Here is a 23,031-nt window from a genome sequence, read left to right as displayed (position 1 = left end):
GAGATGGCTTACCCTGGCCATGCATGTTGTGTGTCAGCCTTCACTTTCTGTCTGAATCCTAGATCATGTCTCTTCCATCGCCAGGCGCCAGCCATGCTGGCCATCTCTTTGTTGATTCTATTCATAATTCACTTTGGCCCACATGGCAGCCTTTCACTTGCCCTTTAATTAGAAGGTCTTGAGATCCTTCAAGAAATAGCAGCCTTCTTTCCTGCTCTGGTTCCCAAAAGGAACACCCAAAACAGAGCAGGTTTGGTGGACATGGCTTTAGATCTTAGCTTAGGAATTCTCCAAGTCTTAGTACACACATGAATTAGTTAAGGCCAAGGTTAAGTGCAGATTCTGATTCACGTAGGACTGGATTAGAGATAAGAATATGCATTCCGCACAAGCTCCCAGGAGGGGCTGGCTGGTATTGAACCCAAGTAGGCCAATTAGGCCAACCAAGGTATTCAACCAAGGTATTCATGTAGAAACTTTTCATGCCAGCCTCCTATTAAAACCCGAGTGTGGGGAAAAATCAGGCTGCTGTAATACCCTGCCTGGATGGTTGCCTTCTTTACCCACCCCCATGTCAAGTGAGACTTTCCTTTCCAGAGGGACCCCACCTGATCATCTGATCTAAACAATGATCCCACTGCCCATCCCTCTCAGCAACATTATCCCATTTTATTACTTTTTCCAGCTTCCCTAACTATCTAAAAATCTTCTTTTACTGCTTCATTGTTTTCTTCTGATCAGAGAAAGGAGCTTGTCTGTTCTGTTTACTACTGTATCCCCATAACCATAGAGAGCACTGCTTGCTCTACATAGTTATTGAGTAAAATAATAAGAATTACTCTAGGACATATTGGTCACAAGTTCCATGATGACGGGCCCTTTTCTTGTGAGGGCACAGCATAGGATGTGGCACATGTAGATATTGTGTCAGTGAAGGAGAACTCAGGTTAAAAATAGGGAAAACACGATAGAGAGTAGTAATTAGCGGGTCAGGTTAGTTGGCAGGTGTTACTTTTTTTTTTTTTTAAGATTTTATTTATTTATTTGAGAGAGAGCATAAGCAAGAGAGCACAAGCAGGGGGAGTGGCAGAGGGAGAAGATTCCAGGATTCTGGGCTCATGATCTGAGCTGAAGGCAGATGCTTAACCAGCTGAGCCACCCAGGTGCCCCTGGCAGGTGTTACTTTATGTATGGATAGTCAGGTCCTCTCCATACTTTCCTTCCTTCCTTCCTCTCTCTCTCTTTCTCTCTCCCTCCCTCCCTTCCTTCCTTCCTTCCTTCCTTTCTAAATAAGAAACTAATTTCTAGACTCCTGTAATTAGGGCAATAAAAAATGGGGAGGGTTTGATATCAAGAATGGTCCTCAGTAGGTGGCAACAGGTCTTTCCTTGAGGGGGGTAGAGTCTATTCTATTATGAAGAGGCTGCCAAAGTCTGTGCCGTTTGATAGGAAGCCATTGTCCACCTGCCTCTCTGAGCAGAGGTACCAACCTTTGTGAGAAAATGAACCATCTGTCCTTCTATCTCCAACTCTCATTTTTATTCGATACCAGAGCAACAAAGTTCAGTTACTGGGTTGCCTTTTCAAGGCACAGTGGATAATGGCCTGAACTTTTTTTTTTTTCTTCCCCTTTTCTGTGGGAGAATTGAGCTATTCACCTGTCCTTTGCCCAAATGGATACTGTAGATCTACTCATTTCAGCATCCTTATAGAAGTGTTTTTCTCCCCCCCCCCCCATTTCATCATCATCTGAAGCTAGGAAAAATGGCTCAGATACTCTTTGACTAGCTCTTCTGTCAGCTCGTGAGGATTCCACGTTTGTAACTTAGCTATCATTGGTTTAAACAGAAGAGCGAGAAGGAATGAACTAAAATTCACTGTATCTTGTGGTCCAGGTGTTTTGGAAGAACAGCTATGTTCGAAGCTTGGCCTTGGATATTGGCTTTGTTCTTTCCTTCCAAAATGGGATTCGCTATTACAGAGGTCCTGTCTGGGCATCTATCGGATTGGTAATTTGGTGTCTAATTCCTATACATATGTCAGTGCTCTGGGGCATTCTACTGTATTGGTTTGGTTTAAAATAGTAGTAGGCTCTTCCAGAATACATTAAACAACTGCTAACTCCTAGAGATAGAGATATTGAAGAGTATATTAAATGAATCCATTATTCAAATGATGTTTATTGGGTATCGCACATTTGTCAGGCACTATGCTGGCTGCTATATATATGGGATGTTCAATGAAAATCTTCTTTCTTAGGAGGGAAATTTTCTCTCTAGTCTCTGGCTCCTTCCTTCCCTCCATCCCTCTTTTACACACACACACACACACACACACACACACGCTTTTTTTTTTTTTTTTTTTTTTTAAGATTTTACTCATTTGAGAGAGAGCACAAGCAGGGGAAGAGTCAGAGAAGAGGGAAAAGCAGGCTTCCCACTGAGCACGGAGCTCGATGTGATATGGAGGCTTGATCCCAGGACCCTGAAATCATGACCTGAGCTGAAGGCAGACACTTGGCTTACTGAGCCACCCAGGTGTCCCCCCACATACTTCCTATCAGGAAAAGGAACAACTGCCCTCCCTGGTGACAGCTGGCACGTACTGGGCTATGGCCTACATGCTAGCGGGGGATAGTTTGTCACTTAAAGCTAGAAAAGGTGTTACACTCTGCAGTCTTTTGCTTGGACTTGTCCTTAGCTCTGAATGGTGCATTCATTAGTCTCTATAAAAGGCCTGCCTGATTCTTCCCAGTTACCATTTTCAGCCTTGGACTGAGGAAGTCCCATCCAGCCAGCACTGTGCACCTGGGACCCTGGGGTGAGATAGCGGGAAGACCCATTTGGCTTCTAGCCTGAACCTGTTAAGGTTTGCTCATAGGATTCAGAGACTGATGGGAAATGCCCAGCCCTTCATAAAGCCATTCTTCCCTCCTCACAGGGCTTCTCAGTTGGCTCGGGGAGGGGGCTAACAGATAACCATGATCTCAGATTGCATTCTCCGCGCTCAAGGGGATCATGACCTAGTATGTGAGATAGGGAAGTGAATACACAGTCACAGTGGGTGTGTGAGGGCTGTTCTACTTGGAGTGTGTCACAGATAAGGTAACTAGGGCAGAGTGGGAGGCCAGGACCTTCCATGTGTGCTACTCTAATTGGCGAAGATCTCCTTCCTTTGCTACAGATTGTGTCATCCAGAGCCATGGTAATGAAAGAAAAGGGCCCCCAAAAGGAAGCTACAATTGTTTGTACACTGCCTAGTGTGTGTACTTACAAATTATGCGGTTTGGCTCCGCGCATACCGTGGTACGTTTTAATTTTGGTATCAACTGTGATCCGAAATCTTTAGGGGGCCCTCGTTCTGAGACCTCTGCACTTCTCCAGACATAGGGCTCTAGCCTGCCTTCAGCAGCCTCGTGTACTCAGAAAAGCAAAGAGAAGACCCCGTGCCATGATGTGCACAGGTGGTTTCCATGGCCACCAACGCAGGACTCTGACATCTCCGCAGTAGGCTGAAGCAGTTTGAAGGAGAATTTGAAAAAACAAGCAGATTTGTTTAACAGTGTTTGTAGAAAAGCTTCGTAAGGAAATGGCAGATATGCCCATGGGCGAGATGTGCTTTCTCTCATCTTCTGGAGCTGGGGGGTTAAACGGCCACCCAGAGGTAGGTATGTTTTCCGCTCTCTCAGCGGGTTAGTGGAGGAAGTGAGATTGATATCAATAAGCACTTGGTGGGCAAGAGACTCTTGTAGGGCGGTTTTTGAAGATCCGAGAATTATACCATGCATTGTCCTCTAAAGCCAGAAAAAGTGCACCAGCAATTTGAGTAGAAACATCAACAGGGAAATAATAGGACTTGATTAAATGAGAAACTGCCCCCCCCCAAATGCATTTAACAAAATCAAAGGCAAGAGGAGACATCCCAGCCCCAGCAACCTGAGAAACTGTCATCTGAGAATTTAGTGGTAACAGAGAGTGCTCCATGGTAAGGAGCACTCCTTACCTTCAGTCCTCCGTGGTGACAGTGACAAATTTTTTGTAATCGTTGCTAAATGCACCCTCAAAATGGGTTAATGTTTTCTTGCTTTGTGCTGAATTTCATAGAAGTAAGTGCCCCTTAGGGAAATTTTAATTGTCTCTCTTTTTTTTCTCATTAATTTGCTGTACAGTCGAAAATTAATACTACTGTGGATTTACAGAATTTGCTAATTAGTAAGAAGCTTGACATTTACTAATGTAAAACTATGAATAAACCTACTAATTTAAAAATTATGTCACCATCAGAATGTTCCCATGGAAGCTGGAAGCCCAGAGAAAAATGTGGTCTTTAGATATTTATTAACAAGGTGATTAGTCAGAGGATTACCATAGGACATGTTATTTCAGTACTAGAAGTTTATTATTCATGTTCGTAATTCAAAGAGTTGAGATTCTGGGAGTTATACGTGTTATTGTATCCTTCGTCTGAAATGGATAGAACTTTCTCAGCACCACCATGAAAGCTTTCTCTGGGTCACCAAAGAACTAAAATGAAAAATAGGTTATGCATGTCATGTAGCAACTCTGATTGGTAATGACGATCTCGAACGTTCTGTTAAAATCATGCCCAAGGACGTCCTAGTTGATTAGTGATGTCTATCATTGGTGCTGGGGGAGGAAGGCACAGCGCCAAGCATGGGTCTTTCCGAATAGAAACAAAACCAGGTAGTGAGCTGACCAAGCACCTTTTATGCTTTTCTTGGAGGATAGCAGTTCTTGGGAATCTGTGTTTAGTGGGGACAGTGTTCTTCCCAGACATGGTGACAGGAAGAATAAATACTGGTGCCCCAGAGCTCTAAGGAGCATGCTGAATGAAATTCTGAATCATGGAATGGCTTCTTGCATCCATGTGCCATGGTCAGGGAAGAAGAGGTTGGGGAGATCCCAGTAAGTGGAGTGGTTCAGAGGGGCAGGGTCTAGGGCGTGTGCCTCTGCCTTGTCAGCAGCGATTCTGCGTGGGGTTTAGGCATCTAAACAAAATCATTTGAAACGGAGATAAAAATTTTTCAAGAGAAAATATAAGAAAAAAAAAAACCCATTTGCTGCTTTTTCGAAAAGCAATGATGCTTTCTCACTTTGGTCATTCAGCCAAGGTTCAAATGTATAGGTTTTTAACAGCTGGCATCTGAAATGTTATTTTAAAAGCAAGAGGCTTTAAGGTGATAAAACTCTAAAGGTGTAGCTCTGGGAGAACACTCGTTGTGATTTTCCTAGGACTACAAATCCATTCCACAATACAGATGCACTTAATTAGGGATTGCTTGTCAGCCTTTTAATTATTGTGTTTGGCAGCCCAAGTGGTAATGAACGTTGCCATAAATTACCCTTAGCAACGGCACACACTCAAGGTAGAGTTGCCCTGAACTCTGCGTGCTCTGTCAGGTCCCTGGTGAACTGAGTGGGCACGTGAGGCAGAGCCACATGGAAAGTCAAAGGGCTTGATTATGCCCTTGGCCTGTCTGTTGGGCCTTTAGATAACGGGCACGGCCACCCTGTGAGCTCTGAGTAATCCCTTTACACCTGTGGAAGACCAGACTGACTCTGTAGGCAGCCAGACGTGTGCACGTGAAAATTAATTCCTTTCCTGATAGGTCTCTCTCTGTGTTCTTCCTGTCCCCTGCTCTTCTCACCCACCTGGATGCAGACATCTGCATTGATCATTTACACTGAAAGTTTAGCAAATGACACAATGTGGGCAGAAGATCTCTCTACCTCCAGCAACACTAAGAAAGGAGTCCAATGTCCCGACACCCTGGATGCAGATCTTAACACCACCTTTTATGTACCGAGTGGACTTGGTCTAGTGACTTACACTCTCAGTGCTTTCGCGGTAAAATCTGGATGATGAAAAGCTGTCACAAGGGTATCGAGAGAATTAAGTGAGATGCTTATGTAGAGTGTTTAGCATTATGCCTGGTTTACAGCAAGGACTGAAGGGCTTTCCATGTTTTCGTATGACTAACAAATGCCCATATTAAATAACTTACTGCATGGGGCACCTGGGTGGCTCAGTGGGTTAAATAAAGCCTCTGCCTTCGGCTCAGGTCATGATCCCAGGGTCCTGGGATCGAGCCCCGCATTGGGCTCTCTGCTCAGCGGGGAGCCTGCTTCCCTTCCTCTCTCTCTGCCTGCCTCTCTGCCTACTTGTGATCTCTCTCTCTGTCAAATAAATAAATAAAATCTTAAAAAAAAAAACTTACTGTATAAGTTTTCCATATCTACATGATGGATATCAGCGAGAGGAGCTCTTGCCGGCATCATAAGTGCTGACCCCCAAGAACTTTGAGAAATGTCTTAGCTTTTAAAAGCTGTGAAAACATTCTTATCTCTGTACACAGTCCTCCCTAGACAGTGTTCACGATGGTATTCATTGGGGAAAGGAGGAAGCAGCCACTCAGGATACAGGTTTGACACTTGGGTGTGGCCACTGCTCCTAACCTCTCATATTGGTCTCCATCCCCTTTGGAGGGGTTTCCATTCCCCAAAAGCCATCCCATGCTCTCATCTTCCCCTGTCTTTTCCTGAGCAATTCTTGGTAACCTTTCCTGAGAGGAGCTTTGAGCTCTTAGCTAACGGATAACCTTGATCAAGTCTTGACTTCTATGGGTTTTGTCTTCTCCGTGTCTCCTCTATAGGCTGCTGGGGTTCAAATGAGCTAATGTAGGTCAAGTGCCTAACATGGGCTCTGGCACACAGAATTATTCAGCCAGTTCTCATTTGTCATCACTGGGGCAAGGTTCTAGCTGCCATAAAAGGACATTAAGTCCAGAAAGAAGAATTTCAGGTCAGACCCTCTTTCCTCATTAACTACAAAGACCTCCTTGTCATGGTTTCAGGGGGGACCTGCTCGTTCTTCATCCTTATCTTTCCATCTCCTATGGATCGGGGCCCGTCTTTCTTAGGCACTCAGAAAACTGTATAGATGTCACTTAATGTTTACCCAGCACCTTTTGTGTTTGAGGTAGCATGCTGGACACTGTGCGAGACATCAAGGAAGGTTTATATACAGACAGATCACCTAGATGATAAGAGCCACCCCCTTTTGAGGTCAGGAGGAGATCAAAAGTAGCAGTAAGAAAATGACCAATTAGTCTTCTCTCTGAGAACTCTCAGCTCCAGCGAGTCCTTAAACAAGTCAAGAGGAGAACAAGGAAGAATGAGACAGCACAGTGTTATTATAAGGGAGGAAATAGCCAGTATGTAAATGAGTCCGACCACACAGGGAAGCTGTGTGACTCATACGACCAAAGCGGATGCGTAACAGCCGCCCTGCAAACTCCAGCTCTCCTGCAGAAGCTTGCCTGTGGACAGAGATGTCCCACCTGGCCTGAACAATGGAGCCACGTGATGGGATGCAGGTGTGGGTCTCGGAGTGCCTGCTCGTTAGTGTTCAGTGATGCTCCCCAGTAGGCAGCCAGAGCCTCATTACTGTTGGTAAGAGTAAGCTAATATTAAGAGTTCTGAATTTCCAAATGGTGACAAATAGAATGAAGAGGTAATGAGATGGGTAGAAACAGAGATCCCCTGATGAGTGCCCACCATGGTGAGAGGAGGAGGAAAAGAGAAAAACACCACTGTCACTCCAAGAGATACCGAGAAATAACTATTTGGCTCTGGCACAGGGAAGCGAGGAGGCATTTTTGAGGTGATGAAATGGAAACTACCTTGGATGGAGCCCCGTGAAATGCTGTGCAGCAAAAGTCATGGGGTGGGGGGAGAGGGGTCAGACGAGGACTGACTTCAAATCCGTGTTTTAGTTTCTATTTTATGAGGGCAAAATATACGGAAGTGGGGACTGGGAGGGAGTTGTGTTTCAAGACCTCATGAGTGAGAACCTGTCATGATTTCCGCTGTCTCTGTGAGGTCGGACCATGTCAGATCTAAAAGTTAGAGGTTGGCTTCTTGTGATTTCATTTGACCCATATCTGAGGACCTCTGGGAGAAATCAGTGTATGAGTAGTCTGGAGTGGCCTTGGGTTCAAGGGCCATCCTTGAATTTAGATCTTAATGTCAGGTGAATTTGCTATATGCCATTGAACTGGATTGAAGGAAGGACTTTAGATATTTCTGAACTTGCACCCCTACTAGATCCTACTACCTGAAGTGGACTGTTAAATCATAGATTCTATCAGTCATGTAATTATCTTCTGAATAGCACAATTAGAAATTGCAGAATACAGTAGAACACTTAAAATAGAAGTACATCCATTGATAGATGATGAGTGACACCTAGCTATAATTTATACTGTAATTAACCTTACCATTCCATTTGAGCAAAAACCTGTGCATGGCATGGCTTCACCACAAAAATCCACAGGTTCCATGTTAGTTAAAAAGTGGTGGAATCCTTTTTCTTGGGTGTCACAATAATCATTGTCTGGTATTCATTGGCACTGGGAGCTTCAGTCTGTTCAATGTTAATGTTTAAAACTGAACACAATTTGGGCAATTTTGTGTTGGTATTTCAAAAAAAAAAATTCTTTAATATGCTAGAAACCTTAAAGTTAAAGAGCCATGGGGGTCTCTTAACCTCTGAGAGGCCTGTGCACTGACAAAAGGATGTTAACATGTGGTTTCTGCTTCTGGAAGATCACAGTTGGCTTTGGTGTACTTATACAAACTTTTGCCACTAGTTCCGAGTTGGTGTTCCTGCACCACGATCCAGCCTGTGGAGATGAACTCTTAGGAATCTTTCATGATTAATATGAAGAGTATAGTGTGAATGGAAATGCAGTAGTAAATTTGATTGCTTCAGAAGGATACATGACATTAAGGTGATTTTTTTTTTCACTCTTAAAGATTTTATTGGAGAGAGAGAGAGAGAGAGAGAGCACGCGCACACAAGTGGGAACAGAGGCAGAGGGAGGAGCCGACTCCTTGCTGAACATGGAACTCAACACAGGGCTCAGGGCTCGATCCCAGGACTCTGGGATCCTGACCTGGGCAGAAGGCAGATGCTTAACTGACTGAGCCCCCCAAGTGCCCCCAGATATTTTTCTTTCTTTTTTTTTTTTCAACTGGAAAATTCTTCCTTAAGAAAAAAAATTTTTTGGAGTACAGTTGACACACAGTGTTAGATTTGTTTCAGGTTTACAACAGAATGATTCTATAGTCTGTGTTACGCTACGCTCCCCGCAAGTGTAACTACCATCTGTCATCATAAAGTATTGTTTTAATATCCTAACCTGTGAGTTCCCCTCTGCTATTGCAGTCCATATGAAGATACAGTTTGGGCTATTTTTACTGCTCAGATGACTCTCAGCCTTCATCAGACCAAGCAGTCATGCCATACTTTGTCCTTCAGTTTAGAAATCTGCTTCTTTTTTATCCAAGCTTCTGTCTTTCCCTCTTGAGCCGGTTATCTACAAACACAGGCTGTTGATTTTCTAAATGACTTTAGGCCTCAATACTGGTGTTAAAGACCTTCACCACCTGTGTTTGGTTTGGCAGAAAACATTTTTTAAGTGACATACATAATTTTGAATTTTATACATTTTTGCACATATGGTACTGTGTTTAATACTCAAGGTCAGGTTGAAGTATAAAATACATACAAGTCATCTGTTCTATTTCTTTCTTTACTTGATGAAAAGAACTTGAGGAGCAAATACTTTTTACAGGTGGTCTCTTTTTAAAGAACAGGTCTCCAGTTGGTCAGTGGGGAGAAGGGGGTTGGTAATTCATATTACCCGGGGATACTTGAAAATCATTCCTTTAAAAGCTCCTCCAGTACATGGTCATGATAGAAAATAAAAGTATACAGAAAAGGGGCACCTGAGTGGCTCAGTGTGTTAAGCCTCTGCCTTCGGCTCAGGTCATGATCCCAGGGTCCTGGGATCAAGCCCCGCATGGGGTTCTCTGCTCAGCAGGGAGCCTGCTTCCCTGCTTACCCTCTCCCCAAGTCCCTTCCCCCGCCCGCTGCTCTATCTACTTGTGATCTCTCTCTCTCTCTCTGTCAAATGAATAAATACAATCTTAAAAAAAAAGTATACAGAAAAGATAAGAAAATTATCCAAACCCATTTTGTCACAGAAAAATCGTCGTGAACTTCTAAACTTCCCCTATGTACCTGTGCACACACAAATTTAAATAAATCGTTTACTCCTTGTACTCTGAAAATGACTATATTATAAATATAAGGTTATATATAATTCATATAAGTGTAAGGTTCTATAATGTAATTATATAAATATAAGGTTCTATATAATCATATAAATACAGGGTTATATATTATAATTACATAAATACAAGGTTATATATGTATCATAAATATAAGATTATATCTTATTTGTATTTTATTCTCTCCCTGGATGAATCAGCTACAAAGCAGATGTCCTTATTGAGTGGGGGGTGGTGGCAAGCATAGAACCTGTCCAGAGAGTTCTGGGGCAGGCAGTCCAGGGCATAAGGGCAAATCCTTGTGCAGTAAAGGGTTCTTGGCCTCACTCTTCCAAACAGGGGCGCCTGGGTGGCTCAGTGGGTTAAAGCCTGTGCCTTCGGCTCAGGTCATGATCCCAGGGTCTTGGGATCGAGCCCCGCATCTGGCTCTCTGCTCAGCGGGGAGCCTGCTTCCCTTCCTCTCTCTCTGCCTGCCTCTCTGCCTACTTGTGATCTCTTTCTGTCAAGTAAATAAAAAAAAAAAAAACTCTTCCAAACAAAGCAACCCAAAGGATGCCTAGGTGTAACCCAGGCCAATTAAAGTGCATGGGAGTGAGCTGTTGGTGAGGATGTTGAGAAAGTGGAATCTTTGTTGATGGTGGCGATAATGTAAAATGGTGGCGTCGCTAAGGTAAATAGTTTGGCTGTTCCTCACAGTGTTCCATACAGAGTTTCCATATAACCCAGTGATTCCACTCCTGGGTATACATCCAAAGAAAACTGAAAGCCTAGACTAACACCAAAGCTTGCCCCTGAATGTTCATAGCAGCACTAATAGCCCCATAATAATAGCCCCAAAGTAGAAATGACTCAATGACTCAAAGGACTCAAATGTCATTTTTTTAATGGTTAAAAAATATAGCGTATACATACAACAGGATGGGATTCAGCCTTTAAAGGCAATGAGGTGCTGATACCTACTACAACATGGATGAGCATTGAAACATGACGCCCAGTGAAAGAAGACAGACACAAAAGGCTGCATGTTGTATAATTGCATTTATATGAAATGTCCAGAACAGGGAAATACATCGAGACAGAAAGTAGATTAATGGTTGCCACAGGCTGTGTAGAGGGGAAAGGGGAAGCCTCTGCTAATGGATGTGGTGTTTCTTTCAGGGTGAAAAAAATATTTTGGTGATAATTGTGCAACTTTGTGGTGTTAATAAAAACCACTGTCTTGTACATTTAAATAAGTGAATTTTATGGTATGTAAATTGTAACTCATTTTAAATTCTTAGGGCTTGGGAGCATTAAAAAAAAAAAAACCTTCTGAGATGATTTTAACATACAATAGTGAAGATCTGCTTTTAAAAATGAAATTAGAGGGGCACCTGAGTGGCTCAGTTGGTCAGGCATCTGCCTTCTGCTCAAATCGTGATTCTGGGGTCCTAGGATCAAGTCCCATGAGGGGTTTCCTGTTCAGTGGAGAACCTGCTTCTTCCTCTCCCTCTGCTGCTTCCCCTGCTTGTGTTCTTTGTGTCAAATAAAATCTTTAAAAAAATGAAATTTGATAATTGAACCCTGTGTAGCTTAAATCTTTGTCATCACAAACTTCCTCACTCATTGAATGAAATTCCAAAGGAGACCTTACATGATCTGGTCCCTACCCATCTTTCAACTTATCGCTTCACCTTTCTATCTTGCTTCCTACCCTGAGACTCTGAGGTCCCTCCCATCCCTCTTTTTTCCTTCCATCCCTTTAAGACCTGGAGCTCATTCTTACCTTGGCACCTGTTGTTTCCACAGAGCGCTCTGTCCCCTGATACTCACCTATATACTCACCTCATTCAAGTCTCAGATCAAAAGTTTAGTTCCCTTTCCGTCACCTCTAAACCCACTACTTCAATCCTCTCCAAGTCACTACCTACTTGGGCACCCAAGTTATTTCCTTTAAATCAAAATCAGAAATATTTCAACTCGCTGATTGGTCTGTGGTCTCTACCACTTACCCGTCCTCTTCATCCTGCACCTAGAATGCCCCATGAGAATAGGGACCTGGTCTGGCATGTTCACTGCTAGCATAGTCTTTAGAAAGCGGCAAATATATAATGAGTACTTGTTGACTGAATAAGTGATTGATTTAATGAGGAACCAATTCAAGGAAAGACATGTTAAGTGTAGGCTCTCTCTGAACACCTTCATGGGAGAAGGAGAAGGAACCAGGGGAGTGAGATCAGAGTTGGTTAACAAGCAGAAATTGCAACACATGAATGTGACAGGGGAGCGGGGAGGAGGAGAGGTTGTTGATGAAGTGAGATCTTGAAAAAGCAGTTGGCATTTTGAAATGCCTGTGTGTTTTCTGATTATAAATAGCTGAGCTTCAGTTTTTGTTTGTTGCGTTTTTTTTTTTTGACTTGTTAACAATTGAAAATTTTTCTTTAGTGACACCATAGGTTGATGACTTAATCTACTTTACTAAAAATTGTTTTTTCTTTGTATAAAAATGTTTCAAGTGCACTTCTGTTTGCTTGAATTGTGAGAGCCTTCACACTGTTCTTTCTCTTTGTTCTTGTCACCTTCTTGTGGGATGTTCTTATGCTGGCCCCTGTGGAATTTTGACCTATGTCTGTAAGTTTAGAATGTTTTATAAGTCACCTCAGCCTAAACTATGTCTCCAGCTGTCCATTTAGGTATCCTGATGGTCGTCCAAGTCCTCGGTAAAATATGTCTGAGAGCCTGGCCTCCTGAAACTACGCTGTTCCTTAGTGAGATGACAGGTCCTCTTTCCTGGGAGGGTTGCTCTAAGGATTCATTAACCAGCAGCTTTTCCAGCTCATTTGCCTTTGTGGTGAGCCTTTGAGTGCCCAGTTTTTAAATAAAGTGAATTGGAATTGAAGCATATTTGCCAGTTGGGAAAGGAGCTAGAGTTGTTTGTGATGTCGTTTCTTCTGCTGACTCTCGAAGACGGTTGTTCACACCTTGTAGGATTGGTCTAGATTCCTGCCATTTGCTGAGTGGATATAAAAATAGCATATGACTTTTAAAGTAAATCTTATCCTACCTAACCATAATGGAATAACACATTTATTTTTCAAGGTAAAAGATAACATTTTCATACTTTGAGCCAAAAGACAGCATTTCCTTTTCGATGTGTCTGGCTTCCTGGGTGCCTAGGAGATGTCCGATTTCATAGCAGATTATTTGAACTAGAATAGTCCTTTCCCTCTACCTTATATTCCTAAGGAATATAACTATTTTTTACTAGAAATCTGGAGAATCGAAGAATACCCAATGCTGACAAAGTTAAGGGGAAATAAGCCTCTTGCCTATATTACTTTTGAATGTAAATTTTTATGAATCTTTTGTGAGAGATATTTAGCAGTACATATCAATAGCTTTGAAGGTTCAGTATCCTTTGATCACAGTGATTCTCAAATCTAGGAATTGAGCTCAAAGAGCTACAAACATGTTGCTGAATGAGACCCATTCCTTGTAGTGTTGTCAAGATGATTAAGTAAGTTTTTATATAGAAATCCCTTGGAATGAAAATTTTGAATATGGTATTAGCTATTTCTATTTTATCAGAGTTTTTTGTTGTTGTTGTTGTTGTTGTTGTTGTTGTTGTTGTTTTTAAGTAGGCTTCATGCCCAGTGTGGAGCCCAATATTGGGCGTGAACTCACAACCCTGAGATCAAGACCTGAGCTGAGGATCAAGAGTCTATTGCTTAACAGACTGAACCACACAGGAGTCCCTCAGAAACTACTTTTTCATTGACACTCCTCTGCCCTTAGTGTGGAGAGGATAGCAGTCACCTAATGGTAGTGCAGTACCAAACATATGGTTTTACTTGTTTTTTTAACTTAATTTTGTACTATTTATATGAAAGCACTTTTCTGAGCGATTTGGCAATATTATGTATTAGCTGGCAGTTAACAGTTATTTGTTGAATAAAAGTTGGCATTGCTTTTTTTCTTTTTCTTATTAAAGATTTTATTGGAGAGAGAGCATGAGAGCCAAACCAGGAGCAGTGAGAGGGGCCCAGGGAGTAGCAGACTCCCCACGATGTAGGGATCCCACCACAGGGCTCGTCCCCAGGACCCCGAGATCATGACCTGAGCAAAAGGCAGACACTTAACCCAGGCACGCTTTGGCATTACTTTTTGACAACATAAAATGCCAACAATGATATGATAACAAGCTTTATAAAATACTTATTAAATCCTTTACATGTGTCCTGGAGAAGAATGTTTTGTTGTTCTCCCCATTTCACAGATTGCCCCTTGAGCTGTGTTCTTAACATCATTATCCCAGAAGTTCTGCTGGAGTCAGGCTAAATAGGAGCTTAAGTGTCTGTTGGTTTTAGAAAAGCTTCCACGGTGATTTTAATGGGAACTAGTGCTCTAGGGAAGTGGTTCTCAAACCTTTGCTAAAGATCTGAGCTTCTCAAACTTGGGTTGTTGGGTTTTGTAGGGTCCTCCCATTCTCAAAAAGGAGTTTATATTTTCTCTTCTACATTTGACGAAATAATATGAATGTAATAGACGTAGGCATGTATTCCGGATCCCTGGCTGACTGCCCTACAAGAATACGGCTGTGTGGTTTTGGCATCAAATGATTCCCTGATGGGACAGTTATCTTGAGTTAAGAGATTCTGAAAATGGGTTCTCTCAACTCCTATATTCCTAAGTTTGGGAACTCCTTACAAATAGTTTGTATCCTCCCCAAATAGTATCCTCTGAAGGAGAACCTTCCAGGTTCACAGTGAATTTGAGTAAGTCACTTGACCTACCAAATTACTCAGTATGTCTAAAATGAGGGGACTGTATCTGTGTGATCATGGAGGGCCTCTCCTGTTCAAATTCTACAGTTGATTTTTTTTTTTTCTTTTGGGGGACAAGGTTAGAAGCATATGGCAGTCATTTTAGTTGGACATTAACATCACTTGAAAGCAAAGCAGGGAGAAACCTGATCTACCCTGAAGTGAGCTGTTGTCATCTCCCATTGTTAATGGTTGGGAAATTTAACATTTCAGAGCATTTGCTTTTGTGCCCGTTGAGCCTTATTTCACCATGAATTAGGTTGCCTATCTAGCCCTATCAGAAAATGACTGATCAAATCCACTGAGTCACAAAATTAAATGTGAATAGTCAATAGAGAACTTTTCATGACTTTCTCTGTACTGAATTTTGAAGACCAAGTTCTAAAAATAATGTGATGCCAACAGCTGCTGTGAGTTCTAGGAGATAGAGAGGTAGAGATAGGTTATAGTGGGTAGAGCAGTAAAGAGAGGGTACACATAACTTCGACAGACGAAAAGATGAGAAATAGAGACTGATTTAATACTTTTTTTTTTTTTTAAAAGATTTTATTTATTTATCTGACAGATCACAAGTAGGCAGAGAGGCAGGCAGAGAGAGAGGGGGAAGCAGGCTCCCTGCTGAGCAGAAAGCCCAATGCGGGGCTTGATCCCAGGACCTTGGGATCATGACCTGAGCCCAAACTAGAGGCCTAACCACTGAGCCACCCAGGTGCCCTGATCTTAAAGGCATGTATTTTTAGTTCAAGATAACAGATGTTATTATTAAGGAATATAAATTCAGGAACTAGCTAAAAGCATAAGATTTTAGGTGTTCATTAATATGCTATTGTTTATAAACAGACACATGCAGGTTTCAGTCCCCATTTCTGGAGTTAGCCTTCTATTTCTGTCTTAGCTGAGGCTGCTAATAAGTCTAAGACCTAAAGCTTAGACTGAGGTCCCTAACCCGGTGGTTGGTTTTCTGGAAGCCGGAAGCCATCCTCTCCATATTTATTAAGTAACAGAGATCCCAGGAGATGATTTTCCTCTGGGAATTCAACAGAAGATTGGTACATCCAGCCGTCTTGTTGGGTTTAAAAAAAAAAATCACCAATTTTACTTTAACTTAAAATAAAATTGCTTTTGGTCATCTTCACGTGAGAGGAAAGTATTTAATATTTATCTCAGCCTTGCAGACAGTTTGAGATCTTGGAGATGCAGGAATCTTCCCATCTTGCAGTCCTGGCTCTTACCCTTTGCTCTATTTTTGTTCTTTTTATAGTTGCTGGAGGGTTTTTCTTCTCCATTGAAATTAAAACTTGAGAAAGCATGTCTGCTAGCAGCACAAATGGGTAGAATTTTACCATGACTAAAGAAGAGGCTGAATTGGATTTGGGCAAGGAGATATAAAAATATTACAATTTTTGGTAATATTTCATGTGACATAGTAAGGTGTGCTTTACGTCTACCATCATCCACTGTTTTTAGACGTGATCTCTATGTGTACAAATAAAAACCCAGCATATCAGTAGCTACATGAAATTACAATGCTGTATTATTTCAGTGCATCAGAAGATAGACGGGGCGGCGGGGGTGTGGGGATAGAGAAGATTTCTGAAAGAGACCTAAGGTGGTAAGAATATGCCAAGGGACTGAGAGATAGATCAGCTTTTATGATGGGGGAAGTGGAGCACTAGTTTAAGATTGTAATAACAATAATTTCTACTGAAAGGAAATAGGTTACAGAATTTTCATACCTGCAGGAAGAAATTTGGTCCTAGTCCATGGAAGGTAGGAAGGAGAGAAAAATGAAACAAAAAGAAGATGGAAACAAAGGTAAGCTAGGATGTTCTGAATAAACTCAAAGAATAATTGGCATAAATGTCTGAGGGTTAAACAAACCAAGATAGATTGTCCCATGGATGGAAAGCAAAAGGCTATATTATTTGTAAAATACATTTAGAAGGACACAGTCCAATGATTGGGGATGGAAAAGTTATGCTTGTCAAATACAAACAAGGAAAACAAGGAACCGCAGTTCAAGGGAGTAAAACGAGTAGGAGCATATACACGTGCTGTAGTATTGGAGGCAGGCCCTGATGCCCTTTGGCATGGATTCAGCCGTCCTAGTTAGAAACCCAGCACCCTGTTTCCAGAAGCCGACGAAGTACTAAGGTTGAGTAAGTGGACAAAGATCCAGATTGGGTAATAGTTAATGAATTTGGTTTACTGTGTGTGTAGAACTTCGTAACAAATGCAGAAGTTTTACGGGTTTAAAGAACCCGTAAGAAGTCTTACGGGTTTAAACCACAGCACTTTAAAATCAGTCCTCATTAAGAAAAAGATAGCAGAAGTATCCTGTATGTTTGGAAATGAAAAGATCTACTACAAAATAAGCCTCAGGTGAAATGGGAAATAATAACAAAGGTAAGCTAGCAAAACACAAAGGTCACCGTTTGAGAGTAATGGAATACTTTGAAGGCAATGTGGCATTTTTTTGATACCGAAGAGGAAAATAGTGGGAAACCCCACAAGCTCAGTTTGGCTCAAGTAATTAGGAAAAAACTGTGAAATGGTAAATCTGCAGAAACAAAGAAGGAAGAAAAAAGGGGAAAGAATTTCATTGCAGAAAATACGCAGTAAACTAGAGATGATTAATAAAAGCAAAGAACTAGAAAAAAGTTCTTTGAAGCTTAATACGGTAGATATAATTCCAGGAAAACTGAAAAATATATACATTATGAATAAATACAAAATAGGTAAAAGAAATAATTAGGAATTATTAATCTGTTCAAAGAGGCTTTTTTTTTTTTTTTTTAACCAATAAAGATCAGTTGAGGTGAAAAAAATTTAGGATAAATTTAGGTTAAAAAATTGCAAGGAAAAAAATGCAATCAGTAACCATTAAATAAATTGTAATGCTTATCAAAACAATCCTGTGATATAAAAATAGGCCTAGACAGTTTGACAAGTAGTTCTATTTAAATCTCAAGGAACAGAAAATCCTTGTTTATAAAACTTCTTGTAGAACAAAGAAAAGCCAACCTATGATTTTTTTTTAAACAAAACTAAGTAAAAAATATTGGATGATTTCACTTATGACATAAAAAAACACTGAATTCAAATCTAGCAGTATATTAAAAATGTGACTAAGTTTAATTTTTCGTAAGAGTGAAAGGATGTTCCAGCATTTTAAAAAGTGTTACTGTAATGGCAAAGAATAAGACATTGTTTGATCAATGACAAAAAACATTTAGTAAAACTAAATTCTTTTTTTAAATGTAATCAACCCTTAGACTTAAACTAGAGATTTTTTTAAAGCTTGATAAAGACTTTGTACTAAAAACCTATGGCAGATAGCATTTTTCATGAAACAGATTTAAACTCATTCCTTCATGTCTTTTAATGTTGGGAACAAGACAAAGATGGTTGTGTCACTTCTGCCTTTCAGCATAATACCAGATACCTGACCAATGCAGCAAGACAAACCAACAGAAGTAGAAAGATTGAAGTGAGAGAGACAATTGTCATTATATCTAAGTAAAATCATTTATATAGAAAACCAAAGAGAATCAGCAGAAACTATTAGCAGCAATACAAGGGTTCAGCTAGGTTGCCAGCTTGTAAGAGCAAAATATAAAAATCAATAGCTTTCCTCTGTATTGGGAATAACCAATTATAAACTATGATGATGATAGGATACCATTTGTAATAGTGACATAAACTAAAAGCTATCTAGGAATAAATCTAAGAATTCATAAAACATAAGGGAAATTTAAAACCCTATTACAAGAGTTTTATTATGGTATTATAGAACATAAATGCAGCATACATAAATGGATTGATTGAATATTGTGAAGGTGTCGGATTTCCCCCATTAAAATTTAAAATCAGTGTAAATCTAATCGACATCCAAGGAATAATTTTTTTTAAGGGGCAGAGTTGAATCTAAAATTTATATGGGTGAACAAAGAAGGATCCTCCTTTTACAAGGCATTAATATTATATAATAGGAGTTGGCAAACTACAGCCCAGAAGCCAAGTTCAGGCTGCTGCCATCTCTTATGAATAAAGTTTTATTGGAACACTGCACATACGTTTATTATGTATTGTCTTTGGCAGCTTTTATACTGCCATAACAGGGTTGAGTAGTTACAACAGACTATGTGATGGGCTGAATCTGGCCCTTCAGAGAAAAAAATCTGGCACCCCTCTTCTTTAGCATCTTACATAGAATCAGAATATTCTGAGTACAGACTTACTCCTTTGTACGTAAAGGGATTTGGTGTAAATATTCCTGGCAATTCATCCTAGGAAAATTGTTTCACAAAAGTAAAAAAAAAAAAAAAAAACCAAAAAAAACAAAACACATTTTTGTAATTCGTACCATAAGCAAAATTCCAAGTGGATTAAGTATCAAACTGTTAAGAATGAAGCTATAAAGCTGATAGACAAAAATATAAGATATTTTTATAACTTTGTGGTAGAGAAGGGTTTGTTATATAAGAGTCACAGGGCACAAACCATAAAAAGAAAATTGACAAATACATAAAAAATGAATGCTGTTTGTTTACTGGATCATATGATAGGAAAACTAACAGATGGTGAAAACATAATTGTCATGTTTAAAAGACCAAGATCAATATTTAAATACGCAAGGGACTCTGAAAAACCAGAAAACAGAAGGGAGGAGATGTGTACAAAAGAGGGCAAAGTATGAATTGACAATACAAGAAGAAGTAGCCACCTATATCACATTGGAGACAAAGGAAAATTAAGAGCTTCTATTTTGCTTCTCATACCGGTAACAGCTAGGAAATCAGAGACTCCCAAGTGCTCGCAAGGATGTGAGAAAATAGAAATCTACATCTATTGCTTCCGGGAATGCAAACTGGTACGTTTATTTTAGAAAATCCAGATATTAAAACCAAATAATGGGACTCCAGCCTACATACTCAGGGAAATCTATGTCAGGTGGTCACCACAGTGGTATTTGTGGTACAAGATGGGAGACAAGCTAATTCTTCATTGCTAGAGGGACAGGTAAGGGAAATGACAGTGTAATATACTGAGTGAATAAGAAGTAGAAAGGAATGAATTATATCTACTTAAAACAGCAGGAATGAATTTCTAAAAGTGTTGAGGAAAAAAAAGGCAGAAAGATACTTAAAGCATGATGCAATTTATATACCCATTTTAAAAACCTGCAAGAGGGGCACCTGGGTGGCTCAGTGGGTTAAGCCTCTGTCTTCAGCTCAGGTCATGATCCCAGGGTCCTGGGATCGAGTCCCACATCGGGTTCTCTGCTCAGGCAGGGAGCCTGCTTCCTCCTCTTTCTCTGCCTACTTCTGCCTACTTGTGATCTCTGTCTGTCAAATAAATAAATAAATCTTTAAAAACCTGCAAGTGCCCTATATAATTTTGACATGGAAAATATTTATAAAATGCAATTAAGGTGATAAACAATACATGAATTATGAAACAGTGAAGCTCTGTGGTGGAAAGAAGGGGGCTGGGCAGAGCGATGAAGGAGAAATGGTAAGAAAAATGAAAACCACATGAAGAGTTTTTGATGGACTCCTAGCATGAGCTCGTTAACCTGTGCTTAAGTCAATCTCCTAGGAATGGGTCTCTGTCTTGGCTCTGCCAGCCTCCGTGTGTCAGGCTGACTCTACTCCGTGCAACCTCTAGTTGTTCTGGTTCATGTCCTATCAGACTGGCAACTCAGCAGGGAGAAAGTTCTTTCCCTGTAGTGTCAGCAGTAATCTTCTCATGGATCTTTTTTCTTTCAGTGGCTCATTTTTTGGTCCTGTGTCCACTCCTGAACCAGTCATGTGACAGAAGCCTAAGGAAGTCGGGATCAATTTCCTGTCTCTAGAATCAGGTGGTGGGAATAGCGCACAAAATAGTGGGGTATTACCCAAAGAAAAATTACCCCCCCAATTATGGCCAGATATATAGAAAGTAGATGCTGGGTAGGCAAAAACAAAAACAAAAACAAACCACCAAGAGCTGTGGTGGAATTGAATCAATGCTGCTTGCAGAATGACTGAAATGAAGTGCCATGTTCATTTTAGACAAATGGTGGAGGGGGGAAATGAATAAAAATTAACTCTAAATATCTGAAGCACTACCACTGCATGCTCCTTGTTTCATATGGCCCTGAGGCAAAATTCATGATAAATAGACTTGGATAAATAGGATGGGCAGCTATGTAATTGCTGGAATTTTCTTAGAAGTAATGGGTAGTGAACTTCCCACCATTGGGTGTACTCAAGCCCAGGCTAGCCAGCTGGTTGGCCAGGATTCTGTAGTGAAGGACCCAAGGACTGGGAGACTAGTTGGGTCTGATTATGGTTCCGAATCATCTGGATAGGTTATTCTTGGCCCTTCTGCCTAAGTTTCTGGTTTGGGAGGTCCAGAGTAGGATCAAAATTTACATTTCTAATTAGTTCCCAGGTGATACTCATGTTGCTGGTCCAGGAAACACACTCTGAGAACCACTGGGTTAGATGATTTTTGATGTCTTTACTGGCCTCTCATGAGCTAGTTGTAAATGTTCTGAAAACCGGTATTTGTACCATTGAGGCACACCTTCCATTTTATGTCTTTGTCCCTGAAATGTGTTAGGTTCTTGCCATGTGGGTACTTCTAGGTGACCCTAGATGGCATTTGCATGGCTCTCTGTATCTTCTGAGTCATTGAGAACATCAGAATCATTAAACAATTGTACACTTATTTTTATGCTTTATAAAATAGTCAACCATTTTCTGACATTATCCTTTTTGTAATCGTATTTCTGGTTTCCCGTGGGTTGATCTATTTTCATAGTTTTATAGTGGGGTGGTTTCTAAATCAGGAAAATGAATGGTTTTCCAAGGAATTTGTGTCTTTGTCATTCAGAAAGTAACTCTGCCCTGTATCGGCATCTGATCATTGGAAGATCATTACCTCGTACCCCAGTTGCCAAGGACCAAGTATTCCTTCAACCACCCCTCACCCCTGAGGCTTTCCCCCACAAAGAAGATATGGAACCTTTCACACGCCTTACTGTCAGTCCTGGCACTGACTCAGCCAGAAGTTCTCATTCTTGAACTCTGTTTTGTTCTTTCTTTTTCTCAATTTTTTTCCCTTTAGTTTTGGAATTTTTACTCTAATAGTTTCCTCAGAGTGCTCATGTTTTTGTAGTTGTAGGCAGGGTCAAATGGCATTTGTACTTTTTCTAAATTGCTTTTATATAAATAGAGATAAAACCATTTGAGAAAATCATTTATGAATTAAATGGTTTATAGTCCATGCTTAACAATTAAAAATTTCAGCTTAGCAAAGATGATGAATGGGTAAAAATAAGCCAAGAGATGGGACCTAGCAGATTTGGGTTAAAGTGACAACTTGAATGGCAGAGGGATTTAAGAAGACTTTTTTGTTGCCCATGTATAAGCTTCTGCTTGAAAACACTCTAAATAAGGCAATGCTGGGTAGGGAGAGGAGAGTGTATGTTAGGAGGACTTGCCCAGAATCTATCTTGGTGGACATTAAGTCGGGAACAGCTTCAATGATGTCATCCTTGCAACTAAAAATCTGTAGGAAATGGGATTTACTTTTCTTTAAAGTATTGGTATTTCTTTAAAATAATCTAAGTTTCTCATCTGAATTTTACAAAAGCTCACTTCTTAAATCATTTTCTCTTTTCAGGCTTCAACTGTGAAGAAATGTCATTCCGATTTGGCCAACACCTCATCAAGCCCTCTGTAGTTTTTCTCAAAACAGAACTGTCCTTTGCTCTTGTAAACAGGAAACCTGTGGTACCAGGACGTATCCTTTTTTTTTTTTTTAAGAGAGGGAAAATAAAAAGCCCCTGAACTTAACAGACTAAAGGAATACAGCGTTGGCCTCCATGTCTGTTCGCAGAGGTAAGCAAGGAATCCACCTGCCTCCCCCTTTGGAGAAACCAGGTAAGATGTTGCATTTATTTCTGGATCCAGTTGGTGGTACCAGCAATATGCTTGATCAATGTTGCAGAACTTCTGAAAAGAGTTGCTTAGCAACCGTGGCTTTGGAGGTGAATTTTTACTTGACCTTTTCACTATCGT

At 40.6% G+C, this 23,031-nt stretch overlaps 1 long non-coding RNA gene across 1 annotated transcript in view; it reads left to right on the top strand.

The window, feature by feature from the left end:
• LOC116874015 overlaps positions 1 to 22,750 on the top strand; it is a 644,216-nt gene extending 621,466 nt beyond the window's left edge. Inside the window, exon 4 of the long non-coding RNA XR_004383921.1 lies at positions 22,634 to 22,750. This is a non-coding gene — a long non-coding RNA (uncharacterized LOC116874015). The remainder of the gene's footprint in view (positions 1 to 22,633) is intronic.
• Positions 22,751 to 23,031: the final 281 nt, after the last annotated feature.

The sequence above is a fragment of the Lontra canadensis genome, unplaced genomic scaffold (genome assembly GCF_010015895.1).
Source record: "Lontra canadensis isolate GAN:19392208 unplaced genomic scaffold, GSC_riverotter_1.0 scaffold35, whole genome shotgun sequence".
Classification (NCBI taxonomy): domain Eukaryota; kingdom Metazoa; phylum Chordata; class Mammalia; order Carnivora; family Mustelidae; genus Lontra; species Lontra canadensis.
The sequence above is the reverse complement of the archived record's forward strand: the minus strand, read 5'-3'. Positions and strand labels throughout refer to the sequence as shown.